Raw genomic sequence first — 20009 nt, forward strand, 5'->3', positions numbered from 1 at the left:
AAAATTTGAAACAAAATTTTACGGGTTTTAAAATATTTTAAAAATTGATGTGACATTTGTATCTCGTGTACGGAAAGGTATACAGGAGATGAGTGTTATATTTATTGGTATCAAGCTACAGGTTTAGCTGATTCTTGGTCGAAACTGAGTTCATTTGAAATAAGAAAAAAATGGGATTACATGCCACTGAGATTGTCAAGGTTACTGATATAGTGTAATTAGAGTGTAATTGATGGCACTCCTTACTAACTGTAATGTTATTACTATGCATGTTCTAATAGATGTCAAATTCCTCAAACTCGCGTAGAGCGGGGAACAAAAGATGAGGCAAGGAACTGGTAGCGAAACTTATGAGGCTAATAGTGATAGCCAGTTCCATCTGAAAATGCTAGTCTGCCTGCACATCAAGGGATGTCAGTACCAGAGTTTGGAGCTTTTATGCAAGCTCTTGACGCTATATTGACCTATTTTCGACCTCCTCTGCCTCCCCTTCTCCTTCAATACCGAGGATGTTGATCCCAAAGGAGCTGAAGAGTTTAGGAGCTCCCAAATTTCATGGAGAAGATGAGAAAGGCCCTATAGAGGTTGATTTATGGTTGAATGATTTAATGATAATGCTTGAAAGTCTTCATTGCTCGGATTCAAAGAAGCTGGGTGGATTTGTATCGTTGCTAAAGGGATCAACTCGAGTATGGTGGTCAAATACTACAATGTATGCACCACCGGAACAGTTGACCTGGCAGTTATTCTAGGAAGAATTTAACAATAAGTATATTGGTGAGCAATTCAGACGGAGCAGTACATGAATATGAAGTTGAGTATAATAAGTTGATTCATTTTGCTGCTAAGGTGGTTCCCAATGACAAGGCCCTACGCGATTGGTTTATTGAGGGATTGAGGCCAAAGTTGAAGGAAATGATGTTGGCTTTGAGTTTTTCTAGCTTGCAAAAAGTTATAAACCGAGCTAAAGCTATCGAAAGAGCTCAAGCGGAGACATTGGCAGTAAAACAAAGTTTGGAGATGGGGAAAAAGATTGGAACGCCTTCAACTCCCCATTATGTTAAGAGAGGTAAGGGCTCAAGTTCTAGATATACTGATAGAAAAGGTTATGCAGCTTCACAGAAAACTAAGCAGTCTCAGTCGGTTGCTGCTAGCTCGAGTAGAGCAGTTGGAGAAAAAAGTATGTCAACATATGGTATAGCACACTAGGGATTATGCAGAATTCTTAGTGGAGCTTGTTTTCAATGAGGCGAGAATATTCATTTTGCCGAAAATGTCCAAAGAGATCTAGGGACCATTTGGCGCAATCTGAAAGATATGTGGCAACCTCTAATAGAAGCAGAGGAATGGGTAGATCCAGGGGACAAGCTGAATCAACAACGACAAGACACTCGGGGAGTCGCTTGAATTTATAAAATTAAGACTAATGAGGATCAGGATGACCCGAAGATCATAACAGGTACATTCCATCTTTTTGATGAGCCTATATTTGCATTAGTTGACCCTGGTTCTACACATTCTTATATTAGTAAAAAGTTGGTTAGAGCTAGAAGAATTCCATTATAACCCATCTTTAGTGAAATGATAGTTGTAAATCCTATGCGTCATAGTGTGAGAGTAGAGCGGTTGTGTAGAAAGTGCCCAATAAAAATCCAAGGGATTTTGTTTCCGGAAAACTTAATGAAGATGCTTTTCGATGAGTTTGAAATCATTTTGGGTATGGACTGGTTGTCTCCACATCAAGGATGGGTTGATTATCACCAGAAGCGATTATTTCTGAAAGATACAGAAGGCTCAGAAATTTTAGTGATCAGCGAAAAAGTGAATCACCATCCAATGTGATATCAGCCATAACTGCAAAGAAAATGATGTCAAAGGGGTGTATAGCTTTTCTAGCTAATATGGTAGATACTCGAGTTCAAAGGTGAGATTAAACGATATTCCAACAATTAAGGAATTTCCAGAGGTTTTCCGAGGAATTACCGAGGCTACCTCCAGATCGTGAAGTGGAATTCAAGATTGAGGTTTACCTGGTACTGAAACTGTTTCTATAGCCCCATTTTGAATGGCTCCAACTGAGTTAAGAGACTTAAAGGCCCAGTTGCAAGAGTTACTTGATAAGGGATTTATCAGACACAATGTTTTCTTTGGGGAGCACCGGTACTATTTGTGAAAAAGAATGATGGGTCTATGCGGTTATGTATTGACTATCGTCAATTGAAAAAGTAACGATAAAGAACAAGTATTCTCAGAGGATTGATGATCTGTTTGATCAATTGAAATCTGTAGCAGTGTTTTCTAAGATAGAACTGAGGTGGGGTACCACCAATTAAAGATCAAAAAGAAAGATATTTCCAATACAACTTTTTGGACTCGGTACAGACAATATGAGTTCGTGGTAATGCCATTTGGACTGACTAATGCTCCTGCAGTATTTATGGACTTGATGAACCGAGTATTCCAACCTTACCTGGATCAATTTGTGGTGGTATTCATAGATGATATTTTGGTGTATTACAAGTCAAGAAAGGACTATGTTGACCATCTTCGGGTGGTTCTTTATATACTTGAGAGAAGAAGTTGTGTGCCAAATTGCCCAAGTACAAAATTTGGTTATCTCAAATTCTTTCCTTGGTCATATAGTCTCCGCATAAGGCATAAGAGTAAATCCTAAAAAGATCCGAGCCATTGTAGATTGGCAACCCCCGAAGAATGTTTGTGAGGTTAGAAGTTTCTTGGGGCTTGTTGGTTATTATAGACGGTTCGTGAATAATTTCTCAATGTTAGCTTTACCGCTAACTAAGTTGTTCGGAAAGATTTTCCTTTTGTTTGGTCGGAGAAATGCCAAGAAAGTTTTGAATTGCTAAAGCGAATAGTAAAAGAGGCCCCAGTGCTTGTGCAACCTGAGTCAGGTAAAGATTATGTTATTTTCAGTGATGCATCCCATAATGGACTGGGATGTGTGATGATGCAAGAAGAGAAAGTTATGGGTTATGCCTCGAGACAGCTGAAGAATCATGAGAGAAATTACCTGTGTTGAATTAGCAGCAGTAGTGTTTGTTTTGAAAATTTGATGCCATTATATGTAAGGAGAGCGTTGCCATGTTTACATGGATCACAAGAGTCTAAAGTACTTGCTGACTCAAAAAGAGTTGAATTTGAGACAAAGAAGATGGATTGAGCTTTTAAAAGATTATGATTTGATTATTGATTATCATCTCGGAAAGGCTAATGTGGTAGCGGATGCGCTCAGTTGAAAGACTTTTACAGCTTTACGGGCTTTGGATGTGCATATTTCTTTAAAGGAAGGTACCTTGATTTTGAACTTAAGTTAAAGATGATGCTTTTGAATCAGGTAAAAGAGTTGCAAGGTGAGATCATAAATGCTTGGTGAGAATGGCGCAAGTCGAAAAAAAAGAGACCAAAGACTTTGAAATAAGAGTCGATGGATGTTTATATTATCGTGGAAGACTTTGCATTCCCGATAATGATGAATTGAAGAAAGATATTCTTATCGAGGCACATTGTAGCCCTTTGACGATGCATCCAGGCAGAATAAGATGTATCATGATTTAAAGAGTTGTTATTGGTGGCCTGGTATGAAAAGAGTTGTATCAGAGTTTGTTGCAAAATGTTTGACATGTCAGCAAGTGAAAGTTGAACATCAAGTGCCTTCTGGATTGCTACAACCGATATCATTCTAAGTGGAAGTGGGACCGTGTTACAATGGATTTTGTTTCGGGGCTACCTTTGACACCAGGTAAAAGGACTCGATATGGGTAATTATAGACAGATTGACCAAGATGACTTATTTTATTCCAGTTCGAGTAGATTACTTGATGGATAAGTATGCGGAGTTGTATATAAAAGAGAAAGTCAGACTGCGGGAGTACCAATATCAATAGTGTTATCGAGACCCAAGGTTTACTTAAGATTCTTGAAGTCGTTTCATGAGGTATTGGGTACTCGATTGAACTTCAGCATAGTTTTCATCTGCAGACAGATGGGCAGTCCGAACGAACTATACAGATATTGGAGGATATGCTAAGGGCATGTGTGATTGAGTTTAAAGGATCATGGGAAAGGTGTTTTCCTTCGGCTGAATTTGCTTATAACAATAGTTACCAATCGAGTATTAAGATGGCCCCGTATGAAGCTTTTATGGAAGGAAATGTAGAATACCATTAAATTGGTTCGAACTTAAAGATCGAAATCTAATTGGCACATATTTGATGAAAGAAATGGAGGAGAAAGTAAAAATTATCCAGGATCATTTAAAGATAGCCTCGATCGACATAAATCTTATGCTGAATTGAAATGAAAAGAAATCAAATTTCAAGTGGGAGACAAAGTATTTTGAAGGTATCGCCTTGGAAGAAGGTATTGCGATTTAGATGAAAAGGAAAGTTGAGTCCAAGATTCATTGGACCTTATAAGTTCTTGAAAAGGGTTGGACCTGTAGCTTATCAATTAGCGTTGCTTATAGATATGGACAAGATCCATAATGTTTTCCTCGTATCGATGCTTAGAAGGTACAGATCATATCCATCCCATATCATCACGCCTGAAGAGATAGAGATATGATCATATTTAACTTATGAGGAAGAACCAGTACGGATCTTGGCTATGGAAAACAAGGAATTGTGTAACAAAAGAATTCCGTTAGTTAAAGTACTTTGGCATAATCATAAGGTAGAAGAAGCTACTTGGGAAAGAGAGGAGAATAGTAATACCCTAAATGTCAGGCCAGTGACTTTATTAAAAAGATTTAAATTTTGAGGATTTAATTAATAAATGATAAATTATAAGAAAATAAAATAGAAATTATTTGGTTAAAACTAATTTTGAAGAATGAAAGAATGAAAGGGGTATTTTGGTCCTTTAAAGGGGAAATGAATTATGGTGTTAAAGTAAAGTAAAGGGGAAAAAGGAAACTGTTAATACCTTGGCTATCTTTATTCTTCTTTCCCATTTTTCATGTGGCCTTCTCCATAGATAAGATAAACTTCATCAAACTAGTTTTTCCTTTATATTATGGTTTGTTCTTGCAACCTTAAGTGATATGTAAGCTTAAGAAAGGCTTAAATAAGATTAAAACTAGGAGATGGATGAAATATTTTAGATTTAAGGAAATGGGTTTTTGAATGATACGTTAGAATATGAGTTTTTATTTATGTTTATTAGTATATTTGACTTCTCAAAGAAGTAAATCAGAGATTTGAAGCATTGGATGTGATTAAAAACATGTTAGAAAAAGTGGTATGATTCTTAGATGGAAATGTTCTTGGGAGATTTTAGATGTTTTAATAATCTAAATGAAGGAAAGTTAGTAGGTATAAGTAAAGAAGTGTGTAATAGTATTGTTGGGGGTAAACATAAGGAAATTTGACAAAATTTGGAAAAGAATCGGGCTAAAAAATGGAAAATCTGGGTAAGGGTAGCGGTACTGATAGAACAGTCCCGATACTATAGGTTTAAATGGGTAAAATATGAAGAACAATATCGGTACTAATGCAATTAGTATCGATATTGATGGGGTATCGATACTAAAAGGAATGTATCGATACCATGAATTCCAAAATGCCAAAATGGTATAAATACTGAAAGGGAGTATCGGTACTATAGTATAGAAGTATCGATACCATGTATGGGTACCGGTACTATTGAGACAGGAATTATAATATATGTTAAAATTATTAGAGAAATTGAAAATAATAGTACTTTTGAGTATTATTAAAGTATAAATGTTAGATAATATACTAACATCGGTATGGTATATGTACTAAATGGGTGCTTGTGTAGATTATAACCAAGCTCCCGAGTCAAGGAAGAAAAAGGGAAATAAAAGTTGCCGAGTAGTTGGACATCACTACAGCATATCAGGTCAGTGCATATAATGTAATTATATGGGTTGAGGGAGATTCATAATAAGTCCACCTAAATGTTTAAATTAATGTATGTTTTACTTTATATTATATATGTTTATAATGTGTGTGGAACTGATATTATGAATGAATTTTAGAGTACGAAATGTTTAAATCAAAGATTAAAGGCCTAGTTGTGCATTCAACAAAAGATGTCAATTATGCCAGTTAGATGAAAGGTTAAACGTCTTTGAGTAAAAGGTTAATGGCCTAGCTATGCATTTGACAGAAAGGTGTCAATTATACCAGTTAGATGAAAGGTTAAACCTTTGAGTAAAAGATTAGTGGTCTAGCTATGCATTTGACAGAAAGATGCCAATTATGCCAGTTAGGTGAAAAGTTAAATGCCTTTGAGTAAAATATTAAAAGCCTACATGTGCATTTGACAGAAAGGTGTCAATTATGCCAGTTAGATGAAAGGTTAAATGCCTTTGAGTGAAAGATGAATTGCCTAGTTGTGCATTTGGCAAAAAGGTGTCAATCATGTCAGTTAAATGAAAGGCTAAATGCCTTTGAGTTAAAGATATTAAATGCATATATGTGCATTTGGAAGAAAGATGTCAATCATGCAAGTTAGATGAAAGATTAAATGCCTTTGGGTAAAAGACTAAATGCTTAACAGTGCATTTTGACATAAACGTTGTCATTTATGGATTTGACTAATAGTATTGTAAAGGAATCCCATAAAGTAGACAATTTATCATGTTTGATAGTCAGGATACACTTATGAATAAATTGTAGTTCTTTTATAAGGTTATGAATCACTGAGTAAATACTTAACGTGTGTTGATTTCACGCGTAGGTAACAAACAAAGATTTATCGAGTAAGGAGTGCAGCAGCAAAAACTTTCATCAATTAAAGGTTGACTCGTCAGTAACATTGGGACAATCTTATTCATTTTGAAAACTTAGCTGGCATGTAATTGAATTTAAGAAAAAAATTGTGATGTATTTAAAGTGATAGTTTTAGTAATATGCTTCTATGAATGTTATACTATTATGTGGTTTTAAAATTTGAAACAAAATTTTACGGGTTTTTTAATGACAAAATGTTTTAAAAAGTGATATGACATTTGAATATCGTGTACGGAAAGGTATACAGGAGATGGTTGTTACAGATTTTATTACTATTATTTGTTTCTTTGATTTAGAATATATATATATATATATATTAAAATATATTTTGAAAATTTTCAAATATAATTTCTAGGAATTTTGAGGTTTATCTTAATAATATTATTGAATAATATATTTTTAGAAATAAATAAATAATTTGGAAGGAAATTTCCTTCTTTTTCTTTTATTGGAAACTAATTTTTAGAGAAAATTTTATTTATATTTATCTTATAAAAAATATTTTTTTAAACCTTATTATATTTTTGTTTAACTATTCCACCATTACTCCATCATTTTCTTTCTGGGAAAAACAGTAAGTTATTTTATTTTTTCTTTTTTATATTTGATCTATAATCTAATGTGATCTATAATTTATAGTTTATTTTTGTGTTCTTTCTAGACAATAATATATAAAAGTAAGAGAGTGAAAGTTATCTCGTTGATTATGGTTGATCTTCATCGACAAAAACAATCAAAATCCGAGCCAATGATCAATCAAGGTAAGAGAGGTGATAGTTTCATTTTATTTTTGTTGTTAATTTTAATTTTTTAATCATGTTTAAGAGTAGAATGAAAACAAATTTTCTTCTTATTTTATGAATGTATATTGTGCAGTGCACAAAGATAAAAAAACATTTGTAAATTGACAAGAATTATATATTTGCAATATAACTTGAATTAATTTATTTGGTTTGAGACTGTGTTTTGATTTGCATGTACTTAACCATATCTTTGTGAATGTTTTTTTTTGGGACCTAAGACTATTTTTGGTTTTAATGTTCTTAGGGAGTTGTTGTTGTAGTATTAGTGTAAACTACATATATAAAATTTTAAGCTCATCAAGATCAATGGTGATTAGTAGATCATATTACTATAAATATTTTGATAATCTAGAAATCGTTCTATAAATTTACTTTGTTTTAGTTTTCCGAATAAGAAGTTCTAACTTTCTTTCATTTGTTGAAAGTTTGACTATATTTTTTTCTTTCCTTGTTCCCTTTTCTCTGACTACTTTTTTTCATCGTTTGTTTGTTTGTTTTTTAATTCTACTGATTACCTTTTCCTGACTTAGTTGTATATTTATTTCACACTCTCTCAGCATGGTTTCTATACATATTGGTTTAGGCTAGTGACTTTTAGCCTCCACGTTTGTTCCATTAACACAAACCACATAAAAGAAACCGGTGTTCCAATTTTATTTGTATTACTCACAGTCCTAACGTTAATATTTATAATTTTTTTTTAAAGATCTCTGTTTCATTAACTGATATTTTAGGCTATAGCTTCGTAGATATGGCCTTAGTTTTACTTTGGTGGAGTAGAATTCTATTAGTTATTAATTAATTAAATATATTTAATAAATAAATATTTATATTATGACATAAGTCTTAAAGAATAAAATTAATATAATTAAATATTAATCTAAATTCTAATTTACAACCAGTTAACTGTTGAAGTACAATTTTACTTGTTATTAGATGACTAAATTTATGTAATAAATATTCATTTTATATATTTATATTAAGTCATAAATCTTAGAGATTAAGAATTAATGTGTTAAATATTAATCCAAAATCTATTCTATATTCAGTTTGAGTTGAAGTGTAATTTTAATGGTTATTTGATGACTAAATTTATCTGATAAATATTCATATTATATTAAAAATCTTAAGGAATTACTACTACCTTATTTCCAGTGGCGGATACACTAAGCCCCCATAAGGGCCAAATGCATCCCAATTATTTTATAAAAGTAATTAAATTTAACTTAATTTGTTAAGAAAAAAAATTATAATTTTTACATACCCATTATTTTTTTAAAAATAAAAATAAAATTTATACCTATTCTTAAATTTTTAGATTTACCACTGTTCATTTCCAAGGCAACCGCGATAAATAACGCTTCACTTGGAAGCAAGAGAAACCCAATTGCCGATAAAGGTAAAGCCATCCAATCTCTACAGTTGAACTCCCAGACTATATATATAAACATCATTCTTCTCTTCAGCATATATATATATATATATATATCACATAATAAGTTTTGGTGCCTCATCAGTTTCCAACATTGGCGTGGTTAGGGAAGAATCCAATGAGGATCAAAGTAAACACCCTTCACACCTTCGCTGGACTTCATAGCTTCCGCTTCTTCTTTGCATTTTGGATCCAAAGAACATTATTTCTGATTCAGGTGCTCATTTTCTTTTATGTCGAATCGTAAATAAAATAAAGTTTGTGTTGTTGCTGGTGTCCAGAATAGCCAGTCGTTGTTTTGGTGGCATTTATAATGGGTCTAAGAGGAGGAGAGGGCAGGAAAAAAAGAAAGATGGTGACGTCCTTTGAGTACACTTCCATGAGTTGCAGAGGACACAGTGCATCAATCACAGATTTAGGGGGAGTTGGTGATGGAAAAATATCCAATACCAAGGCATTTAAGGATGCTGTTGATAATCTCAGCAAGTATGCATCCAAGGGTGGTGCTCAGGTGAAATGGCTGACCGACAGCTTTAGCCTCACCAGCCACTTCACTCTCTTTCTTCACAAACACGCTGTTCTTCTTGCTTCTCAGGTGAGATTTATTACTCCATTGGGGAGGGGGATGGGTTATTTTTTTTCCTGTCTGCTTTTGGATGAAAGGTGCATCAAATTCAAAACATTAGAAAATTTCACCCAGTTTTTTATTTTTATTGTTATGATGAACCCATTTTCATTTTTCTTTTGTACGAAAATCACGGTCCATTGAATTTTGATTAACCAAAGCAATTGGTTGGTTAGGATATGAAAGAATGGCCTGTTTTGAAGCCTTTGCCATCCTATGGTCGAGGAAGGGATGCAGCTGGTGTTTGGTTTACCAGCCTCATTTATGGAACTAATCTCACTGATGTCATCGTTACAGGTAATTCTCTTTTTCCCTTTTTCTTTTCATATTAATGGACCCTGCACAATATGAAATCTGGTTTGGTCAGGGGCCAATCGTACTATCAACGGTCAGGGTTTATTCGGGTGCCAAATTTCTACAAGGGGAAATTGAAATATACCGGACCTTACCTAATCGAATTCATGTACTCTAACAATATTCAAATCTCCAATCTCACCCTTCTCAACTCCCCAACATGGAACATTCATCCTGTTTACAGCAGGTAATAAAAAACATTTTATGCTCTCTTCAATCTCATCCCTCCACGTGTTAAAACATGCATTGGATGGTTATGATTTGATTTTATGATGCATCAAGATTCTCATTCAAGGCATTACAATCATCGCTCCAGTCAAATCTCCAAACACCGATGGCATCAATCCAGGCATGAACACGAGATCCCAACAATGTTTTCAAGATGTTTTTGTTTGGTTTTCTGACATGTTTTTTTTTAATGTTCAGATTCTTTCACCAATGTTAGAATTAAGGACAGTTACATAGTCTCGGGAGATGGCTGTATAGCAGTGGAGAGTGGTTGGGATGAGTATGGGATTTCGTTTGGAATGCCCACCAAACACTTGGTCATCAGGGGGATCACATGCATTTCTCCCTACAGTGCCGCCATTGCGTTGGGGAGCGAGATGTCGGGAAGAATTTAGGACGTCAGGGCGGAAGACATCACCGCGATTCATACCGAGTCTGGGGTCAGGATCAAGATGGCTAGAGGAAGAGAAGCATTCGTGAAAGACATACGTCAAAAGATTGTCTGCACTCCATGAAATGGGAGTTTTGGATGACCGGGAACTATAAACAGTATGCCGATAATCATTACGATACCAATGCACTCCCGGTGATCCAAGGGATCAATTACAAAGACATCGTGGCAGATAACGTGTCAATGGCGGCCAGATTGGAAGGCATCGAAGGTGATCCGTTTGCTCAAATCTGCATATCCAATGTCACAATTGGAATGGCAGCCAAAGCAAATAAGGTGCCATGGACTTGCACAGACGTTGATGGGATAACAAGTGAAGTAAGTCCTCGACCATGCGACCTACTACCCGATCAAGGCCCTGAGAAAATCACAGCTTGCGACTTTTCGGCCTACCCTTTGTCCATTGAAAGAGTGGTGCTGAAAAGATGCACCTGTAGGGTCAAGCATAGGTGAAGGAATCCATTAAAGCAAATCATAAGTAGGGTTTTATATCGTAGTTGGGATCTTCCCTCAATGTTTCTGTTTCTTTAATCATCATATGACCAGTTATATCATGTTATATATAAAGTAAATGAAATGTCATAGGTGAAGGAATCCATTAAAGCAAATCATAAGTAGGGTTTTATATCGCAGTTTAGATCTTCCCTCAATGTTTCTGTTTCTTTAATCATCATATGACCAGTTATATCGTAGTTTGAAAATGGTTTTCAAAGTTTGGTAAATGTTTTTTTGAAAATGGTTTTCAAAATGTGGTAAATGTTTCTTTGAAAAATGGTTTTTCAAAATTTGGTATATGTTTGTTGAAAAATTGTAATGGGTAATTATAATTAGTCACTAAACTTTAGGGTATTTATAAGATTAGTCCTTAAGCTTCAACTATAAATACCCTAACCCATTTAGCTTCAAAATCATCCCAAAAATCATTTCTTTCTCCCAATACTAGAGAGCTTTCTTGTGAGTAGTGAGTAGTGAGTGTTTTGTAAACACCTGTAATTTTTCTTTCTTATTAAAAGATCTACAGCAGTCCGGAGACATAAGCAAATTGGTTGAACTCCGTTATCAATTTCGGGTATTATTTTTCCATTTTTATTTCGTATTCTCACTAATCTGGTTATAGGGAAATTACTCATACTCGGTGTATTTCCCAACAACTGGTAATTAGAGCTTTTGGTTATGAATTTTGTCAATTTTTTGTGAGGCTACTATTCATTACTATTCACATGAATAGTGAATTTTGTGAATAGTAAAAAAAATTATCGGCGATACGAATTTATCGACGGAGGTGTTCTAATACACGGTGGTTCACAAGAATTGTCAGAAACGATCCAAACAAAACCAGATTCGAGTGGGAGCGATGGCTGCAGACGAAGGGAAGGTGAAAATTGAAAAGTGCGATGGTGCGGACTTTGGCTTTTAGAAGATGCAGATTGAAGATTTTCTGTACCATAAAAATATATATCAACCTCTCTCAGGAAAGCAACCAAAGGTCATGAAGAATGAAGATTGAGCTCTTCTCGACAGACAAGCCCTCGGAGTTATCCGACTGACATTATTCAGCAATGTTGCTTTCAACATAACAAAGGAAAAGACCACGACATGTCTTATGGCGGCTCTCTCCAGTATGTATGAGAAGCCATCGGCCTCAAAAAAAGTTCACTTAATGAGGTGATTATTCAATTTGCGTATGGCGGAAGGGGCATCAGTGGCTCAACATCTAAATGAACTCAACACAATCACAACCCAGTTGTGTTCCGTGGAAACTGAATTCGATGATGAAGTTCGAGCTTTAATTCTCTTATCATCTCTACCAGACAGTTGGAATGCTACTGTTACAGCAGTTAGCAGCTCATCGGGAAATAGTAAATTGAAATTCGACGATGTTCGGGATCTGAAACTGAGCGAAGAAATTTGACGGAGAGAATCAGGTGAAGCATCAACCTCCTCAGCCTTGCACAAGGAGTCCAGAGGGAGAACTTCATAAAGAAATTCAAATGTGGCAGATCAAAATCCAGAACGGGAAAATCAAGAATGGGAAATAAAGATTTTACCTGTTATAACTGCGGCAAGAAGGGTCACTTTAAAAGAGATTGCCGAGCACCGAAGAAAAATACAGGCGTACAGGAATCTGCCAACGTGACAGAGGAGACATGTGATGCTATGATTCTAAGCGTCAACAGTCAGATTGAATTATGGATCTTGGATTCAGGGGTATCTTTCCACTCCACCCCATGCCGAGAAATCATGGAGAACTATGTCAATGGTGATTTTGGGAGGGTTCATCTAGCTGATGATGAAACCTTGAAGATCGTCGGAAAAGGAGACATCCGATTAAAGTTGCCAAACCAGACCACCTGGACGCTGAAGGGAGTGAGACATATTTCTAACCTCAAAATAAATTTGATTTCTGTACGACAGTTTGTTGGAGAATGATATAACACAACATTTTCAGGCTGTGAATAGAAGATTACGAAAGGAGCACTCGTCATTACTCGTGGTAAGAAGACTGGTACTCTCTATGTAACTTCAAACTTAGAGAATATCATTGCTGCAGCAGATGCTGATGGAAAATCAAACCTATGGCACCAAAGGCTTGGCCATATGATCGAGAAAGGGATGAAGACTCTTTTGTCAAAAGGGAAGCTATCGGATCTAAAGAGTATAGATGTCGGACTATGCGAGGATTGCATCTTTGGCAAACAAAAGAAAGTCAGTTTTGCAAAGATTGACAAGACACCCAAGGTAGAAAAGTTAAAGTTTGTTTATACTGATGTATGGGACCATCTCCAGTTCCATCTCTTGCAGGCTCATTATATTATGTCATCTTCATCGATGATTCTACAAGGAAAGTGTGGGTTTATTTTCTGAAGAAGAAATCAAAAGTCTTTGATACCTTCAGAAAATGGAAGGCCATGGTGGAAAATGAGACTGGTCTGAAAGTCAAGCGGTTGAGGTCTGACAATGGAGGAGAGTACAAAAATAGGATATTCAAAGATTTTTGTGCAAACAATGGGATCAAGATGGAGACAACAGTTCCCATGACACCGCAGTAGAATGGCGTAGCAGAGTGCATGAACAGAACTCAGAATGAACGTGCCAGAAGCATGAGGATACATGTTGGATTACCCAAATTTCTATGGGATGAAGCTATGAACACTGCAGCTTACCTGATCAACCGTGGGCCCTCAATTCCTTTGAATGATAGAATACCAGAGGAAGTTTGGAGCAAGAAAGAAATAAACCTTTCACACTTAAGAGTGTTTGGTTGTATTTCTTATGCATACATAGACTCTGCTGAAAGAAGTAAACTTGATGCTAAGTCTAACAAATGTGCCTTTGTTGGTTATGGCGGTGATGAGTTCGGTTACCGGTTTTGGGACTATGAAAATCGGAAGATCATCAAAAGCAGAGATTTCATTTTCAATGAGAATGTGATGTACAAAGACAGGTCAACTGTAGAATCAAGCAGCTCCAATACCAAAGCTGAAACAAAGGAATTTACTGAGTTCGAGGAGATTTCTGGAAATGATGTTCAGATCAGTCCAGAAGCAGTTCAAGAAAAACCAGGCACACCAGAACTGAGGCGCTCCTCCAGAATTCCTAAACTAACCCAGCAGTATTCTCCTTCTTTGCACTACTTGTTGCTGACTGACAATAGTGAACCAGATTGCTATGATGAAGCAATGCAGGTGAAGGATTCAGTCAAGTGGGAGTCTTCCATGAAAGATGAGATGGACTCGCTTATGTCAAGTCAGACATGAGAATTAGGTGAATTACCACCAAGAAAGAAAGTGCTCCATAACAAGTGGATCTACAGGATCAAAGAAGAGAACGATGGGAGAAAACGTTACAAAGCGAGATTGGTTGTCAAAGGTTTTCAACAAAAGGAAGGTATTGACTATAATGAAATTTTCTCTCCAGTTGTAAAACTGTCTACAATCAGACTGGTGTTGAAAATTGTAGCTGCAGAGAATTTACATCTTGAGCAGTTAAATGTAAAGACAGCTTTTCTTCATGGCGATTTGGAGGAAGAAATCTATATGAGGCAGCCAGAAGGCTTCATAGAGGCAGACAAGAAAAACCTAGTATGCAGGTTGAAGAAGAGCTTGTATGGTTTAAAACAAGCTCCTAGACAGTGGTACAAGAAGTTCGATAGTTTCATGAGTAGCAGTGGTTTTACCAGATGCCAAGCAGATCATTGTTGTTACATCAAGAGGTTCGACAACAGCTTCATTATTTTATTGTTGTACGTTGATGACATGCTCGTTGCAGGCTCAGACATGCAAGAGATTATAAACTTGAAGCAAAAATTGTCGAAGCAGTTTGCTATGAAGGATCTGGGCGCTGTAAAGCAGATTCTTGGGATGAGGATCAAGAGAGACACAAAGTCGGGGACTTTGATGTTATCACAGGCTGAGTACATCAACAAAGTACTCTCCAGGTTCAACATGCAAGATGCTAAACCAGTAAGTACACCTTTAGGTGTTCATTTTAGACTCTCCAAAGAACAGTCACCAAAGATGGAGGAAGAACGTGCACACATGGTGAAGGTGTCGTATGCCTCAGCAATTGGAAGTCTGATGTATGCCATGGTTTGTACCAGACCAGATATTGCTCATGTAGTGGGAGTTGTTAGCAGGTACATGAATAATCCATGCAAGGTACACTGGGAAGCAGTCAAATGGATCCTCAGATGTCTGCAGGGTACTACAAACAAAGCACTTTGTTTCAAAGGTGGAGATAGGATACTGACAGGCTATGTAGATGCTGACTTAGCTGTAAATGTTGACATCAAAAGGAGTACTACAAGGTATGTCTATACTCTAGGAGATACCGCAATGAGTTGGGTTTCTCAACTACAGAAGATAGTTGCTCTCTCCATAACTGAAACAGAATATGTTGTTGTTACGGAAGCCAGCAAGGAGATGGTGTGGCTCCAAAGTTTCTTGGTAGAGTTAGGCAAGAAACAAGAAAACAATGTCTTGTACTGCGACAGTCAAAGTGCTATCCATCTAGCAAAGAATCCGTCTTCAAGTGGGAAATTGTTAAAAGTCCAAAGTTTGACAACCAGCTTTGAAAATGGTTTTCAAAGTTTGGTAAATATTTCTTTGAAAATGGTTTTTAAAATTTGATAAATGTTTCTTTGAAAAATGGTTTTTCAAAGTTTGGTAGATGTTTGTTGAAAAATTGTAATGGGGTAATTATAATTAGTCACTGAACTTTAGGGTATTTATAAGATTAGTCCTTAAGCTTCAACTATAAATACACTAACCCATTTAGCTTCAAAATCATCTCAAAAATCATTTCTTTCTCCCAATACTAGAGAGTTTTCTTGTGAGTAGTGAGTGTTTTGTAAACACTTGTAAATTTTCTCTCTTATTAAAAGATCTGCAGCAGTCCGGAGATGTAAGCAAATTGGTTGAACTCCGTTATCAATTTCGGGTATTATTTTTCTGTTTTTATTTCGTATTCTCACTAATCTGGTTATAGAGAAATTACTCGTACTCGGTTTATTTCCCAACAGGAATCCATTAAAGCAAATCATAAGTAGGCTTTTATATCGTAGTTGGGATCTTCCCTCAATGTTTATGTTTCTTTAATCATCATATGACCAGTTATATCATGTTATATATAAAGTAAATGAAATGTCATGAATGGATGTATTATATAGATCATCCATGAAAAACTTCTACAGAAATGATAATACAAACATTGAAAGAATCATTGTTCGCCAACATAAGACATCAATTTCTTTGTGCAGAACATGCTTATTTCAAGAAAAAACAGATATCATCACCAATTCAACTAGATTACCTAAAAATACAACAGAATAAGCAGCAACTCCAGGAGAAACCAGCTAGATGGAAGCAATATATACAAAACTTTTTATCTTCATGTGTTCCGGTACCGAAGACAGCCTCAACTGATGCACATAGTCTCTTCCAGGGAAGAGAGGTTGTCTAGTCATGATTTCACCAAGTAAGCAACCTATCGACCAAATATCGATTGCGGCAGTGTATTCAGAACAATTCAGATGTAAATCTGGTGCCCGATACCAACGAGTGACTACATATTCGAATCATAAAGTCGGTTTCAGATATCAAACTTGAAAGTACAAAATCTCCTATTTTAAGGTCGCAAATAGAGTTGAGAAGCAAATTTTTGGGCTGTAAATCACGATTCAAAACATTTGCTGAATGTACATATTTGAACCCTCGTAAAACCTGATATAGGAAGTACTGAAAGTGTGGTACTACATCATTAACAATGGTTCCAGCTTCGAAGCAACTAAACATAAAGCATACAATGATTCTAACAAAATATGACAAAAGAATGTAGGAAGTTCCTGTTATATATTTATATGAAAGGAAGTACTTGATATGAACCCGACAATGATCATCAGTCAATTAAGCCTAAAGAATAGAATGTTAACTTTCTTTCAATCTTCACAGCTTCAAAGCTAGGATCTAGGAACAAGCTTGTGTTATCATATTAATGAATTACAATCTTTAAACTTATTAATCAATAAACTTAAATAATAAAAAAAGAAAAAGAAACTGATCACATATTGACTTTTTAAAAGTCAATAAGAGACAATTTTTATGGGACCGATGGAGTTGTTTAAGGTGTGAGATTAGAGAGAAATGATGACTTAGTTTACGTTGTTAGAAATCTTTTCATATTTTTATTTTTGATATTTAGTATATTTATTTTTATGTCCTTGATTCTTCTTTTTATTATTTTTTTAATTTTCACGTTAGTCTTGACATTCATGTTTTACAACTTTACTGTAGTCATATCCGATAAAATTGGCCCAATATGGTAGACTAATTATTTAGCCCAGTACAACACAAAGGAAATTATATAGGGATATACGACATTTTATTATAGTGATTTAAAATTTGTTACGTCGACGTGATGAGTTTTAATAAATATATTTTTTATTTAAACTTTTCATCTCGATATGATAAAATCTAATAAAAGATTATATTTTATTGAAATTCGACATGTCGAAATAATGAGTTTGAATAAAAATATTATTTAGACAAACTCGTCACGTCATTGTAGCATTTTCCGTAAATTATAAAATAAATTTTAAACTGACTTATTGGACCAATTAATTTTCCCTCCCGGGAAAAAAAACCGTCATCTCCTGTATATTTGTAACAATTACTTTTGGGCATACATTTAGCCGAATAGGAATAGAACATCCTTCTACAAAGAAGCTCAAGATGCTCACGGTGCTGTCCGGCATACTGATACACTACTGACGAATATCGGATCCAAGGAACTATACAAATTCAACTTTTCACGTATATCCAGTGCGGGTCAAGGAAAAAAACTGATTTTTTTAACTTGACTTAAGAAAATATGACTCAAATTGATTTAACTTGTAATTTTATAAACTTGACTCGACTCGAAAAATTTTAGATTCAAATTGAGTTATAAAATAGAATCAAATAACTTAAAATTTTTCATAATTAGTTGTCACACCCCAAAATTTAGAGCTTAAATTAAATTTGAGGGACTAAATTGTGAGGAATTGAGAATTTAGTATATATTTCATCAGCTTTCAACTTGTCCAAGGACCTGATCAGAATTTAGCCATAAATTTTCCTTGAAATGTTAAAATTAAAAAAAATAACAAAAAAATAAGTTTCACATGACTTAACAAGTGACCCATTATTAACCAACCAAAGCCTTAGCCAATCAAACTAGGCTACCTTAGGTGATAAGAAATGATAGAAAATTATGTTAAGTTATTTTAGGTGGGATTTTATAAGTCCTTTTCACCCAAAATCAATTCCCAATCGTGAAATCACCCAAAGCTTCCAAAATATCCCAAAACCCCGCCCTAATCGATTGCCCAACACCGTTCACCGTCTTCGACTAGCAGTAGCTTACACCGCTGCCACGAACTTCTTCACCATCATCATGCGATCTTAACCCTGTCCATCAAACAAACTAATCGGCTATCGTTTGTCACGAATTTGGTAGAAAACGTTTGAAGATCCGTCTCCTTTTCCAACCAATACTGGGCAGTGATCGTCACCATTAACACCGATCGAAGCACCTTGTACGTCCGACCAAAACCCCTATCTTCCCTTTCCTTGAAACGTCATTGTTCGTCGTGAATCGGCGTTTGTTTGCTCGCCAAAACCCAAATCGCTGCCCACTGTCTCCTTTAATTTCTGGTCAATCCCAACGTTGGTTTGCTTAACCGCCTCCACTACTGTGTTCTCCGATCAATTTCGATCAAAACTCCGTCGATGGTGTTACCTTATCGTCGCATCTTCGTCGTCCGATGTTGGGTTAAGCTTTTGATCGATTTCTTTTGTTTTTTCAGCGGACTTTGGGTTGGATTATAGATTGATTTTGGTTGATTTTTCTAGGAGCTTGAATAGGGAGTAATCGACCATCGGAACCGATCCCGTCATAGTCTTCACACACCACCATGAACCACCGTCATGCAGAGGGCTTCTCGGCTGGCTATGAACCTTCTAGAACCAGTCTAGTTGGATCGAACCGGTTTGAATTGGTCTGCCTTAGATCAAATTGGTATGTTTTCCCAACTGAATCAACTCACTAAGTCAACTCATGCTAAGTTAATTCATGCTAAGTCAACTCAGACCCTTCTTTGATCCGGACCTTTGACTTTGACTATAATTGATTTTGACCAGGTTGATTTTGACCCAAAAATTCAATTTTTTTCAAAAAGTCATATAAGTTTGAATATGAAGTATATTTGTCCAAATTCAAATCCGATAAAGTTATTTTTCAGTGTTTAGTCTCTCACCCGATTAAGTTCTGTTTCTAATATAATTTGTTTTGTTATGTATCTAAGATTTTATGAGACATCGAATTCAAGTTCAAGGGCGACCAAATATATTTTAAATGGTCGATCAATGTGGCTCGAAAATCAAGGTAATACATTACTAGTTTTTGCATACTTTGTGGAACACTTGGTATTGGTTGCTTGAATTAATGTTATTGGTCATTTACGTATAGTTAACTATCGATGACTCGAACTAAATACGATATAAAGTTAGTAAACTTCATAAGACTCAGATGACTCGCATAAAAAGTTAGAAGATTAATAAGAAATAATCCAAGTTCAGTGATTAATTAGTAAATTAATAAACCTCAGGATCCTTAAAATTCTGATTACTCTCAATAAAGGTTTTAATACTGAAAATATTTGGATAAGAAATTACGAAGGCAGGGATTGTCCCTAGAAATGGAAATGACACAAAAAGCTAAACTTGATCCGATAAAACCACTATATTCATCGACTAAGTGTTGGTTCTGTTAAAAAATCCTGACATTTGATTTTTTTTTC

The 20009-nt window shown here is 35.4% G+C and overlaps 1 long non-coding RNA gene and 1 pseudogene across 1 annotated transcript; both read left to right on the forward strand.

Annotated features, from left to right (window-relative positions):
- Positions 1-915: 915 nt before the first annotated feature.
- LOC120204446 lies at positions 916-11125 on the forward strand (annotated as a pseudogene).
- Positions 11126-18426: 7301 nt separating this feature from the next.
- On the forward strand, positions 18427-19726 carry LOC120204443. Its single transcript, XR_005523938.1, has 3 exons — positions 18427-18981; positions 19063-19228; positions 19515-19726. It is a non-coding gene; the product is annotated as an uncharacterized LOC120204443 (long non-coding RNA).
- Positions 19727-20009: the final 283 nt, after the last annotated feature.

Source organism: Hibiscus syriacus, unplaced genomic scaffold, assembly GCF_006381635.1.
Source record: "Hibiscus syriacus cultivar Baekdansim isolate YM2019G1 unplaced genomic scaffold, ASM638163v2 tig00010927_pilon, whole genome shotgun sequence".
Taxonomy (NCBI): domain Eukaryota; kingdom Viridiplantae; phylum Streptophyta; class Magnoliopsida; order Malvales; family Malvaceae; genus Hibiscus; species Hibiscus syriacus.